This window comes from Lithobates pipiens, unplaced genomic scaffold, assembly GCF_037356315.1.
Source record: "Lithobates pipiens isolate NorthernLeopardFrog02 unplaced genomic scaffold, aLitPip1_a1.2 Scaffold_28, whole genome shotgun sequence".
In the NCBI taxonomy this organism is placed as follows: domain Eukaryota; kingdom Metazoa; phylum Chordata; class Amphibia; order Anura; family Ranidae; genus Lithobates; species Lithobates pipiens.
Genome location: NW_027507789.1, coordinates 81,176,742 through 81,193,920, shown reverse-complemented (window position 1 = coordinate 81,193,920; position 17,179 = coordinate 81,176,742). Strand labels below are relative to the sequence as shown.

Genomic DNA, 17,179 nt, shown 5'->3' with positions numbered 1-17,179 from the left:
GTTTTTGGACTGCCTGGTGGTGCCCCCCGGGTGCCCCTGGGCGGCGTTCCCGCTCCCTCCCCCTCTCCTCCCCCCCCCCCCCTTTTTTCCATTTTTTTTTTTGGGGGGGGGGGAGGGGCGGGTGCCTGGGTGGTATAAAGTTATCTATACTCTGTGTTGAAAAGTTTAATATGTTGGTCTAATTATGCACTGTTCTACTGTTGTTAACTGCCCGATACCTGCTGCAGTGATGTTCTATAATGCGTTTGATGTCGTAGTTAAGATGCCAAAGAAGCTCCGTGCACGCCCGATTGCGACTGCATGGACCATGGGATGCTGGAGGGGTACTGCACCGACGAGTTCCTCCCTCTGCAGTGCCTTACCTCTTCCCCCACTAGGCCCCTCTGCCCTAACCGGCAGGTTCTCTCCGATAGGAGCTTTAGCAATTCCCCGATCTATCCCCACCCCTCCTACCCTCCTCCTCCCTACTAACTCCGGACCTTCTCCGCTTCGTTACTGCTTTTCCTTTTTCTCCTCCTCTTCCTCTGTGCTTGAACTCTATATCTACTACTGACTCTGGTGGGGACCGCCGGCCGGGTACCACTGCCGTCATGGCCCTGAAGCTGGTTTCCTGGAATGTGAAAGGGCTGAATGTGCCTGAAAAAAGGTCCAGCTGCCTGACAGAATTGTGGCGGATGAAGCCCCAAATAGTTTTCCTCCAGGAGACCCATTTCAGGACAGACCAAATACCACGGCTTTATAGTAAGCACTTCCCCCTGGCCCACCACAGCACGTCCCCTACTTCCAAATCGAGAGGAGTGTGTGTTCTTGCTAAAAACTTGCCGTGGCGCCTGTTAGCTGTCCAAGCCGATAGTGAAGGGAGATATCTCTTCATTAAGGGAACTCTCCACTCGCAAACTTTTACTCTTGCCAACCTATACATGCCGAATGTGGACCAGCTGCCGGCCTTAGAAGCATGCTTGGATGCCCTGGCTGCATTCTCAGAGGGTACTTTGATCGTTGGGGGGGACTTTAACCTCACCTTGGACCCCCGCAGAGACTCATCATCGGGCACCTCTGCGATTTCTGCGAGAACGCGTTCACACATAAGAGACCTGCTACACTCCCACCGACTGATCGATGTGTGGCGTACGCTTCACCCACAGGATAGGGACTATACGTTCTTTTTCACCGCTCATGGTTCTTACTCACGTATAGATATGTTTTTAGTCACCCACAATGCTATCCCGGCGGTCACAGATGCTCAGATAGGCCACATAGCCCTGTCTGACCATGCCCCGATTTCTTTGATGCTGAAGCTACAACAGGAGTCGCGTGGTCAGTCCTGGTGGAGACTGAACGAGTCTCTCCTGAAGGACCCTGAGACCCACGCAGACCTGCTTAGGGAATTAGAAAGTTACTTTGATCATAACCGTGATTCTGTTTCCAACCCCCTCATGTTATGGGCGGCTCATAAATGCTACATTAGGGGCATTCTTATTAAACATGGTCATAGACTCAAAGTGGCCAAAACTGAGGCTCTCTCCAAACTTATTGCCAAGTTGCATGCGTGTGAACAACGACACAAATCCCAGACGACTGCTGCGCTGGAGGTAGAGGTGAGAGATCTTAGAGAACAAATCAGAGATTTCTCTCTCTTTCAGGCTAGAACCAGACTCATGTGGGTCCGCAGGACGTATTATGAATATGGAGACAAGTGTAGTAGGTCCCTAGCGAACTCCCTGCGTGCCCAACGCAACGCGTCCTTCATTCCAACCATAACCTCCCCTTCGGGTGCCAAGCTTCATGATTCACGGGAGATAGCGGAGTGTTTCCGATCTTTCTATGAAGCCCTTTATAACTTGCACCCCCGGGACTCAGGAGACGCCCTCCAGGCCGGCACAGCGGCCATTGACGAGTACCTAGCTTCGGCAAACCTCCCGTCGCTGACACAGGAAGAGATAGAGCTTCTCTCGCAACCTATCTCCCCGGAGGAATTGTCGGCAGCGTTAAGAGACTCACCCAAGGGCAAGGCACCAGGCCCAGATGGGTTTACGGTCCCTTATTATAAGGCCTTCCTCTCCCTGTTGTCCACGCCGTTTGTGTCAGCTTTTAACGCCCTATTGGAGGGCCAGACCTTTCCACCGGAGCTGTTGCAGGCAAGCATCTCGGTCATACTCAAGCCGGAGAAGGATCCGCTTCTCTGTGCGAACTACAGGCCCATCTCCTTATTAAACAGCGACCTTAAGCTCTTCACTAAGATACTGGCGGAGCGGTTGGCGCCCATTCTCCAACGCCTGATACCTCTGGATCAGGTGGGGTTTATTCGTAACAGGGAAGCCCGAGACAACACTACCAGGACAATCAATGTTATAGAACGCGCCAGACGCCTTAAACTACCGATTATGTTGCTCTCTGTGGACCCAGAAAAAGCGTTTGACAGGGTGAGCTGGCCTTTTTTGCTAGCCACCCTGCGAAGCTTGGGTGTACCCCCCCATGCTTTCATGGGTTACAGCTCTTTACTCGTCACCGACGGCGATGGTTAGGGTCAATGGGTTTGCCTCGTCGCGTTTCACTATTGGCAATGGAACGAGGCAGGGATGCCCGTTGTCCCCCCTTTTGTTTGTCCTATCGCTTGAACCCTTGCTGCACCACATCAGGCAGAACATAGACATCAAGGGCCTGGACAGCCCCTCACACCACCATAAGGTCGCAGCCTTTGCAGATGACCTCTTGTTCTATGTCTCGGAGCCTCACATTACATTGCCGAATCTCTTAGCGGAAATAAGACGATATGGCACCCTGTCAAATTTTAAAATTAACTTACAGAAATCGGAAGCACTCAACGTCTCCCTGTCTACCAACGCCCAGACGAGTCTAAGCACTAATTTTCCCTTTCGTTGGGCAACTGGGGCTATACAATATCTGGGTACCAAGGTTCCCCCGGACCCACATCTGATTTTCCAATTAAATTTCCAGCCGCTTCTAAAAAATTTTGCCATAGATCTAGAGAGGTGGTCAAAGTTGGCGACCTCTTGGTTTGGGAGATGCAATGTGCTCAAAATGAATGTAATGCCCAGACTCTTGTACCTATTACAAGCCTTACCGATAAAAATCCCCCAATCATTTTTTAAAGCCATGCGCTCCATCTTTATTCGATACGTATGGCAGGGCAGGCCTCCAAGACTCAGCCGAACATTACTGCTCAGATCAAAAGACAAGGGAGGGATTGGCCTCCCAGATCCGGCATGGTACTATACGGCGGTGCACATGAACAGAGTAGTTGACTGGTGCAGACACCTGAAGGATAAGCTGTGGGTTCGTCTGGAGCGTGAATCCGTACCATTTCCAGGTTTGCCCTGGAGTGGACCGGGCTGGTCGGGGGCGACGCGGGCACACCCACTCATTGAGCAAACGTTACAAGAGCTAGACAGATATTTTACCCTGACGGGCGTGCCCAGTTTCCCTTCGCCCATGACTCCTATTATTGGACACCCACGCTTTGAACCCGGCATGACGGAAAAGTCTTTCCGCCTCGACCCTGACCGGGACCTTGTGCGGGCCTCTTCTTTTCTTGGCCCTAGGATGTGGACAGCGGTCTCCACTATGTACGAGGCGTTAGCAACCACGGCCCTGGGACAGTGGAAGCTTGCCCAACTCTCCCACTTCTTGAAATCTTTGTCAAACAGTGGCGAATTCCGCAGACCCCTAACATCGTTTGAGGAGGTATGCTCAGGAGAGGGACCGACCCGAGGGTCTCTTTCCCTATCATATCGCATCCTACTGGACCAACTCTCCCAGGGTAACCTGGTGTTCGTGGAAAAATGGGAGCGAGACCTGCATGTCCGGCTCTCGCCAGACCAGAAGAACCGCGCGCTTCTTTTTGCGCACAAGTCATCCCTATGTAGTAAATACCAGGAAATAGCTTATAAAATTTTGACCCGATGGTACAGGACCCCCACTGTCCTGGCGGCTATGTTTCCCGGTCACAGCCCTTTGTGCTGGAGATGCGGTGAACAAGCCGGCACGTTACTACATATCTTTTGGGAATGCCCTCAACTGGCCCATTTCTGGAGACAGGTTCTCAATATCATTTATGACCTCACGGCTATTGATCTCCAGAACAACCCAGCTGCGATCTTCCTCAATCTGACTCCACTCTCGAGCAAGAAGTACCATAAATCTCTCTTAAAACATCTTCTGAGTGGGGCCAGGGCATGTATACCTAGCATGTGGAAACAGCAGGCCGCTCCACTGGTGTCTCACTGGTTTGCAAGAGTTTGCGACATCTACCGTATGGAACAGCTCACATCAGCGTTAGGCGACAGGGAGGAAGAGCACACTGCTCGTTGGTTGTCGTTGGTTGTCTTGGAGCCCCCCATCCCCTTCTCCTGCCCATTTGCTCCCCCCTCTTTCCCTACCCCCTAACTCCCAAGTATAATTAAAATACATGGTGATTGCAAGGATCTTTTCGTTTTGTTCCCTCGATTTCCCAGCCAGGGGTTGGCGGCCCTCGGGGTGGTCCCGGCTGAGCTCTTTGACCAATAGAATGAAGGTGACCGATGTTAGAGGCCCCTCAGTCTGGGCCTTGAGGGGGATCGCCCCGCGGACTGCCCTGGTTTATAAGTAGACACTGGGGTGCCAGATCATTAGAGTGGGATAATGTGCTGGCCTAGCCACGGCTGGGGCTGCTGCTGACATAAGTTGTTAGGTTTCCCCCGGTCCCCCACGAAGTATTAACTATGTATTTTTGTTAACCTGGAAAACTGAGGGATCTATGTCTTTTACAGTTTGTCTCTGTATTACCTGCAATCCGTAAATAAAGAATTAAAAAAAAAAAAGACACTAACCAGACCAGATTCTTCTATGGCACCTGGTCTTCCCAGGGAGTCTCCCATCCAGGTACTAACCAGGCCTGACGCTGCTTAGCCTCTGAAATCAGATGGCATCGGGTGCTTTCAGGTTGATGTGGCCGTAAGCGTTCTCTTCAAGACACGCCCAACCCTCTTGACAAATGCCAAGATGGTCGCCTTGAGAAACAAGCAAAAAACAACATAAAAAGAAGCCTATGGGCTTACAGCGGACCTTAAAAGATGGGACCCACTAGCTCTGTCATGGTTCGGACGCTGTAATGTGTTGAAGATGAACGCGAGGCCACGACTTCTGTATCTACTACAAGCCTTACCTATCAAAATACCCCAGACTTTCTTTCATGCGGTTCGCTCAATCTTTATCAAGTTCCTCTGGCGCGGAAAACATATGCGTATTGGTAGGGCAATGCTATTGTGACCGAAATTGCGGGGAGGTATTGGCTTCCCGGACCCTGCTCTATATTACACAGCGACGCACATGACACCGGTGGTTGACTGGTGCCGGTGTTCTGCCATATACTGTCCGGCCATGATATAGTGTCCGCGCCGTACTGCGCATGCGCAGTATGGAGCAGACGAAGCTTCGGAAAATCTCCGAAGCTGAACGGCGCCTGCGCGGTGAGTGGAGGTGGTAGCCCCACCATCCAAGCGGACATAGGGTTGTGAATATTAGAGGGTCCCTCGCAGGCGAGCTTTGCTCGCCACGCTTCGGGCTCGGCCTCGCTGCGCTCGGCTCTTTTATATTCTTACTCTATGTCCACTTGGATAGTGGGGATAGAACCTGGACTCAGTGCGCAGGCGCCGTTCATGCTCGGCAATTTTCTGAATCTGTGTTGCTGTGTACTGCGCATGCGCAGTACACAGCGGACACTATCCAATGGGGGACCATATGTGATAAGACACCGGCATGGGGAACTGAAGCTATGGGTCAAGCTAGAGCAGGAGATGGCGCGGGTTCCACTGGCTGGTATGCCTTGGGCGGGGAGGCCATTGGAGCCCTGTGTGACTACTCACCCGTTAATTGGCCCCTCGCTCGCCGAGATGGATAGTTTTTTTCACCTTTCCCACCTGACTAACTTCCCTTCTCCTATGACCCCAATTATTGGACATCCTAGATTCCCTCCGGGCCTGTCTGACCAGGCCTTTACCAGGCAAGCCCCGAAAGGGCTTCTGAGAGCAGCCCTATTTCTTGGACCCACGGGCTTGATTCCCATGGGGACCATACTGCTAGAGCAAGTACCTGTTGCATTGAATAGCTGGAGAGCTAGACAGCTAATCCATTTCCTCGGATCACTACCTAACCATTCGTTCTTCTCTAGACAGTTCCACCCCTTCGAGGAACTTTGCCTGGATGATGGCCCAATTCGTGGTTCCCTCTCTAGGTCCTACCAAATCCTGACAGACGCACAATCCTCCACGGATCCACCCTTCCTAGCTAAATGGAAAAGGGACTTACAAACTACATTCTCCAAACCACAGAAGGACAGAATACTCTTTTTCGCCCATAAGTCGTCACTCTGCAGTAAATATCAGGAGATCTCATTTAAGCTGATCACACGCTGGTATCGTACACCGGTGGTGTTGGCCAAAATATTCCCCGGTCAATCTGACCGCTGCTGTCGCTGTGGGCAACAGACTGGCACCATTCTCCACATTTTCTGGGAATGCCCTAAATTACAAACATTCTGGCAGCCTGTCCTGAGACTCATCCACAAGTTCACAGACATTTCCTTAGCCAATGATCCCGCAGCAGTTCTTCTCAATCTAACTCCTATGTCGAGAAAGCGTTATCATAAGTCCTTACTTAAACATCTCCTCAATGCAGCTAGGGCCTGCATCCCAAGTCAGTGGAAAGAGCAATCTGCTCCAATGGTGACCCAGTGGTTCGCAAGGGTAAATGATATTGAACGAATGGAAGACCTGACTGCCACAATGAGGGATAAAACATGGGAACAGATGGTTCTACTGGACCCAGTTTCGCTTTTCGGAAGAATACCTCCGTGAGACATAGTAAGCTCATGGTGATCGTTGGAGATCGCTGTTCCAAACGTTGGACAGCTGATGAGCTGGTGAGCCGAGCGCGTCTCTTGCTCCCTGGGAGGGGACCCCACCCTATCCACTCTACCCACGACACCCCCTTACCCCTTCTTTACCTTTTCTGCCATTTCCTTCCCCAATCTTCTCTTTCCCCTTCTCCCTCCTTTCAGTTCTACTATTTCCCTTCTTAACTCAAAAAAGGGAAAAGAAAATGGTATGTTCCGACCCCATTTGACTACTACACAATACTCTTCCCCTATCTATGGATATCTAAACTCTTCGAGGGTAGCAGGGCTAGTATCAATACTATTTTAAGTGATAGAGGATCCCAACGAGATGGAGCTATAATCTCATCTTGATATGACCGCAAAGCTGTACACGTGCTATTCTCCTCAGACTTCTTACCATTGGCTCTGATATCCATGCAATATGATCGTTTGTTTGTAACTATTTGTATCACACATTCTGTGAAGTTGCCTTTGCATTGTATGTCGCATACTACTAAATAAAAAAAAAAAAAAACAGAAGCCTATGGCACCTGGTATTCCCAGGCGGTCTCCCATCCAGGTACTAACCAGGCCCGACACTGTTTAGCATCCGAGATCAGACGAGATTGGGCGCTTTCAGGGTGATGGGGCCGTAGGTGATCTCTTCGGGCACTCTCAACCCTCTTGACAAATGCCAAGATGGTCACCTTGGGAAACAAGTGAAAAAAAAACAGGTCAATGTCAACAACATAAAAAGAAGAATACGGCACCTGGTATTCCAACGCCATCTCCCATCCAGGTACTAACTAGGCCCAACCCTTCTTAGCCTCAGAAAAGAGAAGAGATAGGGCTCTTTCAGGGTGATGCTGCTGTAAGCGATCTCTTTGGGCACTCTCAACCCTCTTGACAAATGCCAAGATGGTCACCTTGGGAAACAAGCAAAAAAAAGAAAACGAATCAACGCCAACAACATAAAAAGAAGTCTACAATAACTGGTAATCCCAGGTGGTCTCCCATCCAGGTACTAACCAGGCCCGACTCTTCTTAGCCTCCAAGATCAGACGAGATTGGGTGCTTTCAGAGTGATGTGGCCATAGGCAATCTCTTCAGGCACTCTCAACCCTCTTGACAAACACCAAGATGGTCACTTTGGGAAATAAGCGAAAAAAAAACAGGTCAACGCCAACAACATAAAAAGAAGTCTACGACACCTGGTATTCCCAGGCGTTCTCCAATCCAGGTACTAACAAGGCCCGACTCTATTAGCCTCCAACATCAAACGAGATCGGGTGCTTTCAGGGTGATGTGCCCGTAGGCAATCTCTTCAGGCACTTTCAACCCTCTTGACAAACGCCAAGATGGTCACCTTGGGAAACAAGCAAAAAAATAAAAATAAGTCGGAAGCTAGAGACAATACGGCCCGAGGCCTCAATTTAATCCATGCAGCGCATGTACAGGGAAGGCCCTTGCTTATGTTGTCAACGGACGCGGAGAAGGCCTTTGACAGGGTGGCCTGGCACTTTATGCAGGCCACCCTGGAACATATAGGTCTTGGCCCCAACATGATGAGCTGGGAAATGTCGCTTTACTCCACGCCATCGGCAGCGGTACGGGTGACCGAGTGGTGCTCGGACTCTTTCCCCATCACTAATGGGACGAGGCAGGGGTGCCCTCTGTCTCCCCTAATTTTAATTCTGACACTGGAACCACTTATGTGTCACGTTTGGAATGACCCGAATATTACTGGCATATCCAAACCCTCGGCACACCACAAAATTGCGGCGTACGCTGACGATCTAATTTTTTCCGTCTCCAATCCACACATTTTGCTTCCCAAAATACTTGCGTCTCTACAGCGACACGGCAGCCTATATGTATTGAATATATCGGTTCCGGATGGTGAGGCCAAGAGGCTCCGCTCCTCTTTTCCATTCTACTGGGCTGAAAAATCTATACGTTAACTGGGCGTTGACATCGCAACGGATTTAGCGCAATTGTACCTGCTTAATTTTGTCCCTCTCCTGGATAGACTGAAATCTGATTTGGGAAACTGGCATGCTTTAACACTGACCTGGTTCGGGCGCTGTAATGCATTCAAAATGATGGCCCTCCCTCGGATCTTATACATGTTCCAGACATTACCGATCCGGTTACCCCCAATTTTTTTCAGACAACTGCAGCTGCTGCTCCGGGACTTTATTTGGGCGCGCAAACTGCCCAAAGCCCATTTGCAATTGCTTGCCAGACCAAAGGACAAGGGGGGTCTGGGTCTCCCAGATCTCAGACAATACTACAGAGTGACTCTGCTAGCGAGAGTCGTTGATTGGCATTGTAATGGCCCACACAAGCAGGGGGTGGAGATGGAGATTGAGGATGGATCCATTCCCCTATTGACCTCCCCGTGGCTCCTGTCCTCCCTACCAAAAGACCTCAGAGGTCACCCCGTAGTGGGAGCTACGTTGGCTGTTGTGCGGAGGTTGTTCCGCTGCACACACATTGCTCCCCTGCCATCACCAATGACTCCGGTTATAGGTAATCCAGACTTCCCACCGGGATTTACCAACAAGAAACTGCGACAGTTGACAGTGGTGGGGAAACAGCGTCTGGGAGAGATGTGGCCCACGGGAGGGCTCCCGACCACGCAAACTGTCGCCGAGCTTTCTGACCCTCCGCTTGACTTGTTTAGTGCTTATCAACTTCGTCACTTTCTTCTGGCCATACAAAGGGCCCCCTACACTCCTAGAGACCTGACACCCTATGAATCCATCTGTCACAAAAGGGAACCTGTGCGACACACCCTCTCCCTCCTGTACAACCTATTGAGTAGTCAGGAGGAGGAGTCAACCCCCACCATTTATTCACAAATGGGAGAGGGATTTTGGCATCACATTTACCCCACAACAGATAGGGAAGATCCTGACCTTAGTACATAAAGCTTCCATCGCAAACCAATATCACGATACAAGATAGTCTCACGCTGGTATAGAGTCCCATACCTTCTGAATAAAATGGATAGATCGATCCCGGATGTTTGTTGGAGGTGAAATTCAGATATGGGGACCATGGGACACCTTTTCTGGGCATGCCCGACCTTGAGGAACTTTTGGGTTCCCAGTAGTGTGCCTTCTACACTTGACCGAACAGCCTGTTCGAAAATACAAAAAAACCCTCACGATGCACCTCCTGAATGCCGCCCGGGCCTGCATTCCCGCACTGTGGAGGCAGCCTCAGCCCCCATCCAAGGTGCTGTGGTATTCCAAAGTCAATCATATTCTCCGGATGGAAGAATTGACCGCCACCCTTCACAACACTGAAGAGGCATTTAGTGTTACATGGAGGCCCTGGAGGTATTTTACTGTTACGCGAGACTACATTCGGGAGGTGAGCAGTGCCTCCGTCCCAGAAAACGACTGAACATCTAACGTTTACCTACGTAGGCCATGTCTGCCCTGGGTGGCATTCCCCCCCTCCCTTTTTGTCTTTATTTTTCTTTTTTTTCCCCGCCGCCATCCCCCCACCTCCTCTCTCTCCGTCTTTGCACTTTTGACTATGCCTTGTCTCCTTACTAGCCTTCGGGACCCAGAAGAACCCCAGGGTTCTGGACATGACCGGCTCATATTTTACTCTGGTTCACGTAGGTCATGATAAGCTGGCTCGCTGTGGTCCCAGTTGTTCTCCATGATTACATTTGTCCGAACGGAGTTACACTAGTTATACTGTACTACATGTCGGAGGTGGGGTTTCTCTATTTTTTGCATGAAACTGTAGGACTCCCCTCTGAGAACCCAGAGTTATTTGGCTGCCTATTTTTTGTTAGCATGTAATTGTGACCCTGGCTCATGCTGTATGGTTGACTGTTATATTTATGTTGTTCTACTTAATAAAAGAATAATAAAAATTAAAAAAATAAGTCAATGTCAACAACTTAAAACTAAAGCCTATGGCATCGAGAAATCCCAGGCGGTCTCCCATCCATGTACTAACCATGTCCCAACCCTGCTTAGCCTCTGAGATCAAATGCACGCTCAACCCTCTTGACAAACGCCAAGATGGTCACCTTGGGAAACAAACAAAAAAAACAAGTCAACGCCAACAACATAAAAAGAAGCCTGCGGCATCTGGAAAACCCAGGCGGTCTCCCATCCAGGTACAAACCAGGCCCAACCCTGCTTAGCCTCTGAGACCAAACGAGATTGGGCGCTTTCAGGGTGTTGTGCCCGTAGGCAATTTCTTTGTGCACTCTCAACCCTCTTGACAAATGCCAAGATGGTCACCTTGGGAAACAAGGGAAAAAAAACAGGTCAAAGCCAACAACATAAAAAGAAGCCTACGGCATCCGGAATTCCCAGGCGATCTCCCAATCAAGACACTAACCAGGCCAGATCCTTCTATGTCACCTGGTCTTCCCAGGCAGCCTCCCATTCAGGTACTAACCAGGCCTGATGCTGCTAAGCCTCTGAAATCAGACGAGATCGGGTGCTTTCAGGGTGATGTGGCCGTAAGCGTTCTCTTCAAGACACGCCCAACCCTCTTGACAAACGCCAAGATGGTCGCCTTGAGAAACAAGCGAAAAAAACAGTTCAAAGCCAACAACAAAAAAAGTAGCCTATGGCACCTGGTATTTCCAGGCGGTCTCCCATCCAGGTACTAACCAGGCCCGACACTGTTTAGCCTCTGAGATCAGATGAGATTGGGCGCTTTCAGGGTGATGGGGCCGTAGATGATCTCTTTGGGCACTTTCAACCCTCTTGTTAAACGCCAAGATGGTCACCTTGGGAAACAAGCGAAAATAAACAGGTAAACGCCAACAACATAAAAAGAAGCCTACGGCACCTGGTATTCACAGATGGTCTCCCATACAGGTATTAACCAGGCCGTACACTGCTAGGCCTCCGAGATCAGATGAGATTGTGCGCTTTCAGGGTGATGTGGCCATAGGTGTTCTATTTAGACACTCTCAACCCTCTTGACAAATACCAAGATGGTTATCTTGGGAAACAAGTGAAAAAAAAAAGGTCAACGCCAACAACATAGACCCTGGCGGTCTCCCATCTGACCCAGACCCTGCTTAGCCTCTGAGATCGGGCGCTTTCAGGGTGATGTGACCTCAGGCGAACGCTTTGGGACATACTCAAAACTCTTGACTGATGCTAAAATGGTCACCTTGGGAAACAAGCGAAAGAAAAACAGGTCAAAGCCAACAATATAAAAAGATTCCTACGGACCCTGCTTAGCCTCTGAGATCAGATGAGATTGGGCGCTTTCAGGGGAATGTGGCCGTAGGAGATTTCTTTGGGCACTCTCAGCCCTCTTGACAAATGCCAAGATGATCACCTTGGGAAACAAGCGGAAAAAAAAAAACATGTCAACGCCAACAACATAAAAAGAATCCTACGGCACCTGGTATTCCCAGTTGGTCTCCCATCCAGTTACTAATCAGGCCCGACAATGCTTAGCCTCCGAGATCAGACAAGATCAGGCACTTTCAAGGTGATGGGGCCATAGGCGATCTCTTCGGGCACTCTCAACCATCTTGACAAACGCCAACATGGTCATCTTGGGAAACAAGCGAAAAAAACCAAGTCATTGCCAACATTGGAGGCTAAGCAGGGTTGGGCAATCAGTTTCCTTGCCTGAAATAGGCATCTCAGAACTGCCATCTGGCTACTTCCCGGGTTTCCAACTCCTTCAACTAATCCCAGGAGACAATACTTCGCCTCCATCCTGGTGGAGGTTCCAACCACCTGATCAATGGTTCCTGTCACCTCTGTCCAGTAGCGGATCAATTTTGGGCCTCTCCAAAACATGTGCATCATGTCTCCCCCCATGTTCCCGCACCGGGGGCAACTTGCGTCCGGCCGTTCGGCCAAACTGAAAAAGTTTACGAGGAGCATAATAGGTTCTATATAATAAGAACAGATGTGACATCCTGTGTGAGGAGAGCCACAATTCACCACAGGCAGGATTCCTGTGGCCAATTATAGCTCGGGGGGTTTAGTACACACCCCACACTATATAAGGCCGCCAGCACGGCGGCCTTGTATAGTGTGTTGCGGTGGTCAGGGAAAGAGGACGATAGGCAGGGACAGTGTCTTTACTGCTTGGGAACCTAGCACTGTTACAGTGGGTGTTATGTGCCTCCTGCACAGTACACACCTGAAGCTACCCTTTATTACTGGTGTTCAATTTCTGCAATACATGCATCTGCAGTGCAGAAGTTAGAGTCGGTGTTGTTTACCTCCTGCACAGTATACACCTTATTGCTGGTGTTCTGTTTCTGTAATACTGTTACAGTGCTAGGGTGTACAGAGAAGCTGGTATATATAGAAGACTACAGCATACAGAAGAAAGGCTAGTGAATACAGAATACAGGTTTCGTGTATGTAGATAGGCTTGAGTATACAGAGATGCTAGAGTAAACTGTGAGGCTGGGGTACACAGAGAGGCTAGTTTAAAGACAAATACAAAGATGTTAGTGTATATAGAGAGGTTAGTGTATAGAGAGAGTCGAGTGTATACAGAAAGGACAGTGCATATAGAGAAGATAGTGTATACAGAAAGGGTATACATGAAAGCTGACATTCTATACAGAAGACTGGGTAGTGTATACAGAGAGTCTAGTGGGTACAGAAGACAGGCTGGTGTATTCTAGCTAGTTTTTACAGTCTAGTGTATACAGAAGACATAGAGCTTAGTGTATTCAGAGAGTCTAGTGTATACAGTCGGCGAGTGTATACATAAGACTGGCTAGTTTACACAGTGTTTACAGAGATGCAAGGGTGTACAGAGAAGCTGGTATATATAGAAGACTACAGCATACAGAAGAAAGGCTAGTTAATACAGAATACAGAAGACTCGTGTAGGCTTGAGTATACAGAGATGCTAGAGTAAACAGTGAGGCTGGGGTACACAGAGAGGCTAATTTAAAGAGAGGCTAGTATATACAAAGATGTTAGTGTATATAGAGAGGTTAATGTATAGAGAGGGTCGAGAGTATACAGAAAGGACAGTGCATATAGAGAAACTAGTGTATACAGAAGACAGGCTTGGGTATACATCCAAGCTGACAGTGTATACAGAAGACTGGGTAGTGTATACAGAGATTCAAGTGGGTACAGAAGACAGGCTGGTGTATTCTATCTAGTGTTTACAGTCTAGTGTATACAGAAGACAAGCTGTGGTATACAGAGGGTTTAGTGTATTACAGAGATGCAAGGGTGTACAGAGAAGCTAGTATATATAGAAGACTACAGCATACAGAAGAAAGGCTAGTGAATACAGAATAAAGGCTGGCTTCTACGGAGAGGCTACCACTACGGAGATGCAGAACACTACCTAGGGTATATAGAGAGGCTAGATTATACAGAGAGGCTAGTGCATAGAGTGAAGCTATTGTATATAGAAGCCTGGTTAGTGTATACAGAGAAGCTAGTGTGTACAGAAGAAAGGCTAGACAGGCTATAAAGAGAGACAAGTTTTTATAGAAGACAGTTTGGGGTATACAGAGATGCTAGTTTATACAGAGAGACTAATGTATACAGAAGACAGGCTAGGGCATACAGAAGACAGAAGACGGGCTAGTGTATTCAGAACATAGGCTAGTGTATATCGAAGACAGGCTATTGTATGCAGAAGACCGGCTAGTGTAAACATGCTGGTGTATATAGAGAGGCTAGAGAATTTAGAGGGTAGGCTAAGTGATAACAGAAGACAATCTGGGCTATACAGAGACATTTCATCATTTCATCTAGCTCACATCTCTAATGGAGTTTGTCTCATTGCCATGTTATGCCTTTTCATTCTTATGCTAAATATAGATCACTACACGATTTTAATCATCCACATCAAGCATGCAATAAAACTATCATACATCAAAATAAACCATGTACTCTTTTGCTCTATTTTGCATATTTGTAACGGGACTGTGAGTATGTGACAGTCCTGACACACCATCCTGACTTGTTTTTCTATATTTCTTATTAGAAATGGAGAGTACTATCTCAAAATCCGCTTAAATCTATTCACTTCCATGAGTTCTACCTCTAATTGTACCTTAATGCAAAATGTTCACAAAACCATCCATTTGCTACCAGACATGCTGCACATACTAAGAGTAATGTAACTATCGCTCTCTAACGATGTAAACAGTTTTATTGCTTTTCTGACATTGACCGAGTATCTCTGACATTAACTGAGTATCTCTCTGCACTATGATCTTAATAATAATAATAATAATAATAGGATTGTGTAATGCAAAGATCAACTAGTCTAATATAAGCTTTCTCATTGGTACCGGCATATCCTTTAAATTTAGACTAACGCAACTATTTCTCGGCCATTTTCAAGCTAAGCTTTCAATCTCTTACCTTTGAACAGCGATACTTCCTCCCTACAATATTAAGCCATTTAAATGTCCTATTGGTCGCCTATATTATACAACTCTTTGAAAAGCCTATATGTAGAGAATAAAACTAGTCTTACATCTTAATAAAACAGTTTTATTGCTCAACCAGTATCAGCTGTCATGACAAATAAACGTTTCCACTGTTTGACTCTATTTTCTGTATTACTTCTTTTTCTCCACCTTATCTGTCACAGTTAAAACACAGTGACAAAACATTTCTTTTTACCGCAGCAAAATGTGAGAAAAGCAGTATAAGCCGTCTTTCTGCCATATGCAACCATCTCTCGCTACCTCTATGCAATAGGATTCTCTTTCCAGTGGAAACGGAAAACAGTCAGTGTAAGCCGTCTTCGTGCGTAACAAAATTAGTGGAACGATTTACACGTTGGAATTTGCCAGCTACGTCAATTTACTGTTAAATAGAGTACCTTTGCATTTATCCCTTGACTTTGCAACTATCCCTTGATCCCTTTTGTGTATTCACTTTATCTCGACCTATATATAATGCCTCAATATTTTCCTAATTTGTTTTGCTATACTTATTATTATATTATAGAGATTACTAACTCTAAATCATTGTAAACCTAACCATAGTTATAATGTCTACAGCTAATTTTACGTTAAAGCAAAATTCACACAAAACCATCTTTTTAAAACCTTTACACATTAAGAGTAATGCAACCATCTCTCGCTACCTCTATGCAATAGGATTCTCTTTCCAGTGGAAACGGAAAACAGTCAGTGAAAGCCGTCTTCGTGCGCAGCAAAATTAATGGAACGATTTACACGTTGGAATTTGCAAGCTACGTCAATTTACTGTTAAATTTGTTGTTTTGCTATACTTATTATTATTATTTTATAGAGATTACTATCTCTAAATCATTGTAACAAGTTATAATGTCTACAGCTAATTTTACGTTAAAGCAAAAGTCACACAAAACCATCTTTTTAAAACCTTTTACACACTGCACATTAAGATTAATGCAACCATCTCTCGCTACCTCTATGCAATAGGATTCTCTTTCTGACTCTATTTTGTGTATTACTTCTTCTCCACATTAACTGTCACACTGATAACCATTTGTAACACATAACACTTGCAACACATTTTTTAACAGCGGCAAAATGTGAGAAAAGCAGTGGGACGGTTTACTTGATTGAGAAGTGGTTGCAGTAGCAAAGCATAGGAATACAGTTTGATTACATTAATAACACATAATGCAACTATTTTACATTCATTTTACATTCACATCATGCATACATCCTAATGTAAGCTGTCTATCACTATTAATGTTCATGGTTACTGAAACATTATGCCGATGACCAGTGGAAACGGAAAACAGTCAGTGTAAGCCGTCTTCGTGCGTAACATAATTAATGGAACGATTTACACGTTGGAATTTTCAAGCTACGTCAATTTACTCTTAAATACCCTTTAGCTGCTTAGCTCACACTTTGCTGTATGTAGCCGCGTTTACATGTAAGTAACCAATGGGGATTGACATTTCATGTCCATCTCACATCTCTAATGCAATTTGTCTCTTTGCCATGTCATACTTTGCCAGTTATTATACTTTCTCATCCGATAGAAACCTAGGCGTTGCTGATATTTCATGATTACAGCAATCATCTCATCTAATTGCTATTCCGACATTCTGCCTTGGTATTACTTTGCAATGCTCTATTGAACAATGTAAAGGTAAGCTAGATATTTTGTGTATTTCCAGTTAAACTCGACCTGTATATACTGTCTCAATATTATCCTTTCTAATTTTGCTAAATTAGATTATAGAGTTTGCTATGTCTAAATCCAGGTTACCTACTCACCTTTATTACGTATACTGCTAATTTTAGGATAATACAAAACCATCTTATTGCTTCTTTACACGCTGCACATATTA

The 17,179-nt window shown here is 46.9% G+C and overlaps 4 pseudogenes; all 4 read right to left on the bottom strand.

Annotated features, from left to right (window-relative positions):
* Window positions 1-7,413: 7,413 nt before the first annotated feature.
* Window positions 7,414-7,532, bottom strand: LOC143937295 (5S ribosomal RNA; annotated as a pseudogene).
* A 322-nt stretch (window positions 7,533-7,854) lies between these two features.
* On the bottom strand, window positions 7,855-7,973 carry LOC143936315 (5S ribosomal RNA; annotated as a pseudogene).
* A 3,504-nt stretch (window positions 7,974-11,477) lies between these two features.
* On the bottom strand, window positions 11,478-11,596 carry LOC143936617 (5S ribosomal RNA; annotated as a pseudogene).
* A 666-nt stretch (window positions 11,597-12,262) lies between these two features.
* Window positions 12,263-12,381, bottom strand: LOC143936809 (5S ribosomal RNA; annotated as a pseudogene).
* Between the last annotated feature and the right edge of the window lie 4,798 nt (window positions 12,382-17,179).